The 9,793-nt window shown below is 39.0% G+C and overlaps 1 protein-coding gene across 2 annotated transcripts in view; it reads right to left on the bottom strand.

Moving 5' to 3' along the window:
- Positions 1-9,793, bottom strand: part of prkg1b (protein kinase cGMP-dependent 1b) — a 102,481-nt gene that overhangs the window by 71,384 nt on the left and 21,304 nt on the right. The window lies entirely within an intron of this gene.

Genomic DNA, 9,793 nt, shown 5'->3' with positions numbered 1-9,793 from the left:
AGTATACATGACAGGCTGGAAAAGCGGCCGCGCGGATGCTTGGATGGGACCGAGCCGGGAATAATACATTCAAATAAACGTCGGATTTCATTTAGAGATGCGTGCAGAAGCTCGAAGGAGGGGGAGTGGGAGATGAGAGATCTCTGAAAAAGGTAAAGGCTCTGTAATATAGCAGACAGAGAGAGAAATAGGCCAGAGAAAGATGGGATTAGTGAAGTATGACACTAGATGTACTGCCGCTATACGGAGAGCTGTATATTTCAGGTATAATGCGTAAGGCACGTGTCGTTTTAGTTCATCAGATATTCATCAAGTCTTGTGTCGCCTTCAAGAGGGGGTCGAATATAGAATCAATACAAATTACATGCACATGAATATTCACTCAAGTCCAGTGGGAAACTACATGTTGTCAACTTGATTTAGTGTCTTTTAAACAAGTGCCTAGAGACAAATCTAAAGGTGGCCATTTTTGGGAGAGTCCGTAGTGCTCTTTTTCACAATGGTTTGGGTCGGGTGTTTGACAACAAAAACAGAAATTCAGCATGTTTTGTTTTGGACGTGAATGTGTGACGTGATAATATTGATGTAGCCTGGCCTCTGGAGATTCACTGACGCATCACACAGTCTCAAATGTGATCCAGCAAAGGTGACATTTAAGGTCTCCTCAAACGACCACTTTCAACAAGTTGGTATGATTTATTAGGATCTTCATGAAATGTCTGGAACATATTTTGCTTCAAAACACTCAATGGCTGTGTAAACAAAACACTTCTTGCCTCATCAAAACCTGAATCCCTCTGCGGTTAGTTTCTTCTTAAACGTGTCAAATCATTCGTACGGAGACAAAAAAATCTGTCATACCAAACAGCGCTCACATTTTACGTGTATGTTTGCCACAAATCCACCTGCAGATCTCAGCAGAATAACGTTGATTTAAGCGCTTGTCGTTGAAAAGTTATGACGTTACACACACGACGTGAAAGCATAACTAGTTAGCTGTGTATGATCTTTGAGCCTAAGTACGAATGATTAGAGACGTTTAGAACGAAACTAACCAGCAGTGTTCGTCACTGTTCATAAGCAAAACAAACAGCTTGCCGCAGCTATACATATTAACACACATAATGTATTAACATTCACACAGTTAAACTCCAAGTGTACATCTGCACTTATATTTTACATTTACATACAGCAAGTTAAACACCGGCTTTGAATGTTCTATTTAGCCCGTGACTGACGGACTCTGTGGAGCGACTACATTGCACGTTGTCCACAAACTTATCCATGGCGTCACGTACACCGCTGTTGCCTGTGTAAACAACAATGGCGGAGCGTGGTGGGTGGAACTGTGTAGATAAAGGGGCGGTCTTGGACATCACAACCGGAGCAAAATCTGAACCACTCGATTTCTCAGGTGCTTGCAGAGAAAGGCACACCAAAACAAACTAACCGGGTTCCTTATTTTCACATTTTTTGGTTTGCTAGATTTAACCTGGGCCCGATTATAGCACTTAAACATAGAAAAAGTGGGGTTTTCATATGATGTCTCCTATAAGGGTCTTCGCCATAGTTTAAAATAACCTTTTCTTCATCCTCGGTACGCTGGTCTGCAGCTGTGATGCTATCAGCAAGGATAATCCAAATGTTCTACAAATAAACTGACCCAGAATCAGTTTGCCGTGGCCTCATACTCGTGCCACCTGGGGCCCGTCTGATGAAACAGGACCTCGGGAGCCCCGGGCACGTGTGAGCTCTCATAGCATGAAACAACAAACATCTGCCTGAAATCCTCTATGAACAGCAGTCTGCCCACTCAAAGGTGTTCATGTGATGCAACACGCGGTGTTAAAACGACAAACACAACGCTTGATTCCAAGCCTGCCGGCTGCTCGATGTGAAAAGGGCATCATTAATGCTATAGTGTGCATATTACATGACAGAACTCTGTGAATATTATGAAATACTCAGCAGATATGAAACACCATACAAACTGACCCAAATTCTTCAACAAAATGGCTACAGTTGATTTTGGGGAACGTCTCCATTTGTGTTGGGGTTGGAGGGCTTCCAAGTGCCTCTACAAAAATCTCAACCACTTCTCCCTGAAGTCGTCTTATCTTCTGGTTAGAAATGGAGGACGGGTTACGAACTAAACCAATGTGACGGATTCCCAAAACATGAACAGGAGTACTGCACAAACAAATGTATTATGATAAATCGATGTTTTGTTAGTTTGAGACTTGTTGTAGAATGTGCATGTACAGGTAGTGGCCAAAAGTAATGTAGGACAATTGATGTCTCTCCCATAAATTCAAACCTATTATTAAAGATATACTTTAGATCTTTTATTTTTGCATGTTGAGTAGTTGTGTTTGAGTGTAAAAATACCCGCCAAATACCCCTATGCACGGAGCGGATACTGGCATGTCATGCCACTCGCCATGTTCATTGGCCTTTTAATGGACCGACATCATTTTGACCCATACAAGATTTTTTTTGCTTTGATTAAAAATGTTCCCGTCCTACTTAAGACTGGTTTTGTTATCCAGGGTCACTTATTTTGAGGTTTTAATCACACCCGAGGGGTCTTTAAAATATCACAATAAAAAAATGTTATCCGAATATGGCCTCTTGACACAACGTTTGGCCACTCCTGTATGTTTATGCACAACTGCATTTCAGAAATGTGACTTTGTTTTCCGAGGGAAAGGTTTTGATTCGAGCAGCTTGTCAGTTCTAAAAGATGCTTTTTGGTCACCGCTAAAGGTTCACCCCAGCAGCTGTCAACATCATCTCAAAGACACTGGATGTGGTCAGAGGACCGGTCCGGCCATTAACTCGGCATGAGACTGCGTTACCGAGGCTGTTAACCGTCTCCCTCTGTGAGGACCCTCTTTCTATCAGACTTTGCATTCTTAATGTTTAAATTTCTAAAACATTTAAAAAAAAAATCTGTTTCTTTGTCCAGACAAACCTGCGTGTGTTAGTTTCAGACACGCCAAGTCCCAAGTATTGTACAAAATGTTACAGAAATCTACTGTTTTTCACTGATTTGTTATGCATTTTTAAAAAACGGGAAAAAATCTAGAAAAAAAGATTGCAAATGTACATGAAAAACGATTTTACTGGATATTTTACTATGTACACTGTTACAACAATTTTGTTTTAAACATAAACTTACCTAATTCATAAATTTCATAAAACTCACCTAAATATCTTCGGCGACTCCAATTGAAAACAGTACTAATAGGAAAGTAGTATTAAGTAGTAATTAAATCTTCAGTGTTTTAAAGTGTACCCTTTTACAGACCTCACTTGTTTTGAGTCTGTTCTGACAGAAGAATTATAGTAATCCATCACACCGGAGATAAAAGACTCGCCATCTCCTCTAGTTTTATTAGATTTCCATCAGTTTATCTTGACAGAGCAATATAAGATATGAGACCAGACACAAAAGAGGCTTTTATCAGGAGCTGTGACAGTCAGCTTGTTTTTCTGTGGCCGGTCACATTGACCGTGCTACAGTGTTGTTTTGCTCTATTATCAATGACTGCATCTGAGAGGGAGGGAAATACTGTAACAAAGAAGTCAAATACAGTACTGTACACCTGCAGACAAGAAGAAAACATCTTCAATCAATCAATCAATGTTTATTTATAGAGCACATTGAAAAGACCACCGAAGCAGATCACAGTGCTCAGCGATAAAAATAACATAGAGAAATACAATATACTGTAGGAAGAAGTGTGTAAAAAAACCACAGTCGACATCCCCCCAAAAATCTCATGGGTAATGTGTAACACATTTCGTTCTCTTACTTTTCTAAGAAAGTTATTTATATCACATGGTATAAGGAGTAGTCTATTGCAATATACTGGTATGGGACTATTTCGTGCTCAGTTAAGGACAGGTGTTCAGGTTTTATTTAAATTTATTTATTATTGTTCAGGTCATTGTTAACACAACTTGTGTTGTACCTTTCATTTATTTAATAGAAAATAAACACAGAATGTGTTAAAATAAAACATTCGTAACACATCATTTTTTTAAGTGTAAAGACTAATTGTCTTGCCTTCCCTAAAGTCATATTGTTATCACATGGCCATGTATAGTGATGGTGTGGTGAAAATCTGATATTGTGACAGTCCTGGTACTGTACATGTACCACAATAGGGTTATTTTGGCTGGTAAAAGACTGAAAGATTAAGCAGAAGTGGAAATTTTGGGATATGATGATGACATTTATTTACTTTTCAAGCAGGTTTTAGCTACCTTCCTTTAAATTCGACACAGAAATGATTTTCCTATTTTAAAAATGTCTATCTACTACAAAACTTTATATTTCTAAAGATCCCATGTTTCTTCATGGCCGTCATATGCACATCACGTAAAGCAGTTTTTCCCTCTGACAGGTGTGTGTGGATATATCTAGTGTGCTACAGAGGGGAAAGCAAAATCTCCCGCTGGCACGGCCAGGCTCTAGTAATTGGGTGTGAAATCCCCTTGTAAACACGGTGAGTCATCGTCCTTCAGGAAAGTTGAGGAAAAGTGGTTTAGAAGCGTGTGAGGTGCATGAGCTCTGCTTATTGAGGACGACTCTTGGACTGACACACGCGTGGAGCTCCGAAAATGAAAAGCTGGTTATTAAACATAGCGTTATTCATTACAGACGGCTTTCGGTATCTTTAGGTTTATATGAAAGACTCTATCATGTGACTCTGATCCATTTACGTAATTCTCAGAAGAGACAGCAGGCTTAGATTGGTTTCACAGTTTGTGAATACTGTTTATTAGTATTATTATAACCTTATTTTACCAGTAACTTAAAATCACTATAAAGCAGATATGCACAGATATATCAGCCAACAATCAGTAATTATCAGCCATTATACACACTATCTATCTGCCGATAGTTTAAAAACAGCCGATGATCAGGGCTGATATATACTGTCAATCAAAAGAAGACTGGAATTTGTGCTCATGTATATAGAAAATGTTAAGAAACATCACCAGTTTGATGTTCAATATGACTCGTCATTATTTGAATTAATAACATTGAGAAAGTTAAGAAATGATCATTTAAAGAGTAAATGTTTGTGATTTTTAAATTCCTAGTTTGGTTTATGGAGTGTCCAAAAACACATTAACGTACATACACGGTGTAAAAACCCTTTCGTTTTCTAATAATAGGCAGTTATTGTTACCTCACGTCCTGACTGACTCTCAAATGATTCGTTCAGCGATTCATCTGTTTAATCCCCTACCTTCAGTCAGCCTACTCTTATCTGATTGGTCAGATGGTCTAGTCTGCTGTGATTGGTCCATCGTGTGCAGTGACGCAAATGGAACGTAAGCGGGCATTAAACGGAGTGATTCAAATCCAACCCAAAACCGAAAATCGAACGACAGAGGAAACGTTCGCTTGATTCAGAGTCGACTCCTTTTTTCCCAAGCCAATAACTTTGATATTTGTTCACTTTTGGCTTGACAACTTGGCAGACTGCATACTGTACACACTACAGAGCACAACGAAAGCAAAATGGTCCAGAGGAATAATTCTGTTCCAGAAGGCTCCAGGAATTATGTGGTCACTAGGCGAGGATTGAAAAATATGCAGAAATCCTCAGACGGCCGGAAAACAGACTGTGGGCGGTCTGTGGGCACATCATACGCTAAGATCAGGATTAATCAAGCCGAGGTGGAATCTGACTTTGGTTAAATACAGAAATAAAAAAGCAAAGCAAACTGTTCACTGTAAAACTTTTCACCAGAAACTTCCACTCTAAAGACATTCATGAGGAAAAGGTTTCAACATCCTGCCGAGCTCAAAGGAACAATTTACGCGAAAACTGAAATTACCCCATTATTTACCTTCCATGATTCAGCATTCGGCTTTCTTCCGCAAAACGCAATCAGCGATTTATTAAATTATACCCTGTCTCATAGCTTTGTAATGCTGCTGAATGCATTTTTGAATATTGAGTTTATCAATCCTTCAGACCTGTGGCACGTCTGATATTGTCTGTAAGGGCTCTCCTGCTGAAGCATCTCTGTGATGGAGGAAACTCGAGCCGGTATAACAGAAAAAAACAGGCACTAATACTGTCACATGTTCTGTGTGCTTCATCTCCTCTCTGGAGCATCACATATGAGCACAGGGCAACATCTAAGTCCACAGTTCCTCTTTTAAAAACATGCTCTTCATCTGACACAACCACACGTCTCCTCTACTTCTAGCAAACATTGCTCACGAGGCTCACAGGAGAAATGAACATGTGGATGAGATGAGTCACACGACACAGCACCAGTCTTTCAGTACGATGAGAGGAATTATGACAAGAAAACATTGAACGTGGCTAAAAGGTTATTAATTAAAAACTGTGTGTGTATTAATACGCAGAGTCTGGATTCAAGAGGTGGCTCGAAAGAGAGTTTTAAAACACAAAGGAGTGGAAGAAATTCTGGACATCAATTGAACTCATAAATGTTCAAAAGTAAAAAGATGGCTTTTCTTTTATGCGATTGGTCCTTTGAGAGCTTGGCAGACCATGTTTGGTTGTTTAAACCAATGGATTGGTCAAATATTAATTTAAACAAATGGTTGATTTTGTCCATATTTTACCCAATCGTTGGTTGGAACTGGATTTTATCGATACATTTTCCAAACTTATTTATCCATTGCAGTATAAAAAACTGACGTGAAGATTCTTTTGAATTACACCTCTTGCTATGGACTGCTTCATTCTGTTTGGTTGCCAAATTTTTCAGTGAAGGCGGACGTGGATTAGTTCCAGGTCTGTCGATGGCATTGCAGTTTCGCATCACTTTTGACTGAAGATTATGCCGTCCACCAGCAGCACCCGCATTTGATCTGCTGTTTTCAATGTCTGTTTGGTTTTAAATACATATAGAAATAAACTACATTGAATAGAATTTATACAATTATTAAATAGAAATGAACCACTAAACGCAGATTCCTACTTGTTCTGTTTTTTTCACTTCATGCTGATAAATAGAACACATAAAAAACAAATAAACTTTAGGAGATCTGCGTGTTTACAGGGTTTTTGTATTTTTTACTTCAGATCATAAAAATAAATGAAGTGTTTGGTTCGAAAATTAGATGTTTTTATGCAGTTTGATTATTAATTGGAATGCACAATAAAAAAACATGATCTTCGACTCATTTTGGAATCAAACTCTTCAATTATTCATGTGTTCACAGGCTTTACTCTCTAACAACTGCATCCTAAGAACTCATGTCTCCTTAACTCGCTATAAAATGATGTTTTGTAATTAAGTGAGAAATAAATCAGATGTGTATTTTGAAGGACGCAAACTTTGACAAACGTCTTTTGATGTTGTGACCGCATTACCACCTGGGGTGTGTACCTATTAATACTTCACCGGCCTGTACTCAATTATTCCTACAAATGATCTTTTGTGTTCGAAGACAAGTACTTTTTAGATTGTAGGTTCTTTCGCTATCCTCCCTGCAGAGTAATGAACCTGTAGCATGTATTGTCTGTATTGACTGATTATCTCAAAAGAGCACCTGCTCCGGCTGGAGAGCGTTTGGTTCCAGTCTAGTGGTGACCTGTAGCTGTGTGTGATGACAGCTGACATCCACCAGCGGGGTTTATCCTGTACAGCTGATCCCAGCACTTCAAACAGCTCGAAATCCCATGTGTCATCTGCAGACAGCCGGTGAATTCAACTGAATCAGACGCAAACAGCACCACACGTACCTGCCCTCCAATTACGACAGGTTGAAAATCTCAATGTACTCTTGTTTTCCATTAAAATACACCATTAAATCTTTGAAAAGCAAAGACTTCACGCTGGTAATCCAGTGAGTGTTTTGTTGGAGATAATTGTGAAACAAACACAAGTGAAATGAATAAGCAATGCATTCAGATCCACTGAACCAAGCGAATCAAATTCATGCTCATAAAAACACTTTCTGTGAAGAATCATTTTCGGTTCCACAAAGAACCATTCAGTCAAAGGTTCTTTAAAGAACAATCTCTTTCTTACATTTTTATAATCCGAGGAATCTTTTTCGCCACAAAGAACATTTTGTGAAACAGTAAGGGTCTTTGGGTTTGAAAGGTTCTTTATTGAACCATTTAGACAAAAAGGATTCTTCTACGGCATTGAAAAGCACCTTCATTTTTAAGAGTGCACTGTGAAATGAAAACCTGACTATAACTATGACTATAGAGATGAAAACCTGACTCCACTTTCAGTGTGAAGGGGTCCTTTATCACTTCAGCCATTTTAAAAGGGGGGAGGGTGGGCAGCTGTCAGGTGATGTGACCCTCAATGGCCAAACAAATTACACACAATGTACATGTTCATTTAGTAAATACTACATAGAATACCAGTTGACATTTTAGAGCACCCTAGTAGCACTTTTGGGAAAATGCCATGATAGCAAATAGCCTGCCATAGTAAACCCTATAGGAACACACTGCCTTTACCATATGACCAAACTTAAATGTTTACTTCCTTAAAACATTGCCAAGTAGTCAGAATTAAAGGCCACGTTCCACGCAATCTAATTTTTCAACCTTAAGTTAGTGTGTTGCTGTTAAAGCATAAATAATACCTGCAAAAAGATAAAGCTCAAAGTTCAGTGCCAAGTGCGATATTGTCTTTAACAGAATTAGCTTTTCAAGGATTACAGAGAACTCACCTGACCTTGTGGTCAGGTGAGGTTACTGCACAGCTCTTCACTAGCTGGCCTCTGTTACATATAATTATTGTATATTTGTTTTTAGAAAGACAAACAATTTTGGGGCACCTTTGACTACCCCAGAAATCTCAGTTGCTAACATTCTTTTAAATATCTTTCTTTTTGTTCAACAGAACAAAGGCATTGAAAAAGGCTTAGAATAACCTGACGGGGAGTCATTCATGACAGAATTTTCAGTTTTGGGTAGAGTAGCCCTTTAATTGATGATTATTTTCCAGCTCAAATCACATGTTTTGGCTTTTCTCCAGTGATCTCGGCAGCTGATAGTAATGGATGAGCGTGGTGAATCTAGATCCCCGCAGGTGAGAACACCAGCACAACATCTGCAGGTGACACGCTGGGCTCTTCAACAACACTCACTGCCATTACACACAACACCAAAACACTTCTTACAAATCACAATCATTTCACTTTCATCAAGATGACAGCAGGCTGACATGTGAGGCACCGGCTTAATTCATCCAAACAGTAAACAATCACAAACAGTCAAATTACTGTAAAGCTTTCTGTCTGTCAGTCTAACAAAACTGATGATGATAATTACATTTTAACAAAGAGCGGGATTGAAAGCATGTCTACAAACGCTTCATCGTGAAATAAACTGATCTCTGCACACAAAATGTTGTTTTGTACTGTAGTGTGTTTTCTTGTGGTTAATTCCCTTTCGAGCTCTGATATTTGGTGACATTATCTTTTACCTCTGCCAGTTAAACATTCTTAAGAAGACGGTAGAAAAGACTAGATTTGCATTTCCCGAAGTAAACAGCCGTATTTGTGAGGCAGATGAAGAACAGTGGTGAAGTTTGAGCTAAGTTTAGGCTTTAGGCATGAAAGAAGCACAGCATCAGGACCCCATCACCATGACGCCCGCACAGCATCCGTCTCACTTTCTGTCACAATCAACACATAACAACACACCATCCGAACCGTTAAAGTACAGGACCAAAGACACATAAACAGAATATTTCGGATTATAACCTGCAAATTGAAGGCTGCACGGTTACTCCAACAAATACAGTTAAAGACCTAGGCGTT

The sequence above is a fragment of the Triplophysa dalaica genome, chromosome 17 (assembly GCF_015846415.1).
Source record: "Triplophysa dalaica isolate WHDGS20190420 chromosome 17, ASM1584641v1, whole genome shotgun sequence".
Classification (NCBI taxonomy): Eukaryota; Metazoa; Chordata; class Actinopteri; order Cypriniformes; family Nemacheilidae; genus Triplophysa; species Triplophysa dalaica.
Note: the sequence above shows the minus strand (reverse complement) of the source record. Positions and strands in the feature narration are given on the sequence as shown.